General features: G+C 36.2%; 1 protein-coding gene across 1 annotated transcript in view; it reads right to left on the minus strand.

The window, feature by feature from the left end:
- LOC119586495 (CLIP domain-containing serine protease 14D-like) overlaps positions 1–276 on the minus strand; it is a gene marked incomplete in the record, with an annotated part of 7,956 nt that overhangs the window by 5,897 nt on the left and 1,783 nt on the right.

Here is a 276-nt window from a genome sequence, read left to right on the forward strand (position 1 = left end):
AATTAATAATCAATATATATTACGAACACAAACACACACTCCCATTACTTTGCGCCTTATTTATGTTTTTATTTACCTATTATTTTTTTAAAACTTAATAGTGGGTGTGACTAAATTCCTTTGAAAATAAATCGTTACACCAGACCCCTACGTAATAAATGCCATATACGGATGTCAGGGCATTTCTCGCATGACCCTTGCATGACACACCGCATGGGAAAACACCGGGATGTCATAATGAGGAAGAATTTACCTTCGAAGTTTCGCTACACTTCC

This window comes from Penaeus monodon, chromosome 21 (genome assembly GCF_015228065.2).
Source record: "Penaeus monodon isolate SGIC_2016 chromosome 21, NSTDA_Pmon_1, whole genome shotgun sequence".
Taxonomy (NCBI): Eukaryota; Metazoa; Arthropoda; class Malacostraca; order Decapoda; family Penaeidae; genus Penaeus; species Penaeus monodon.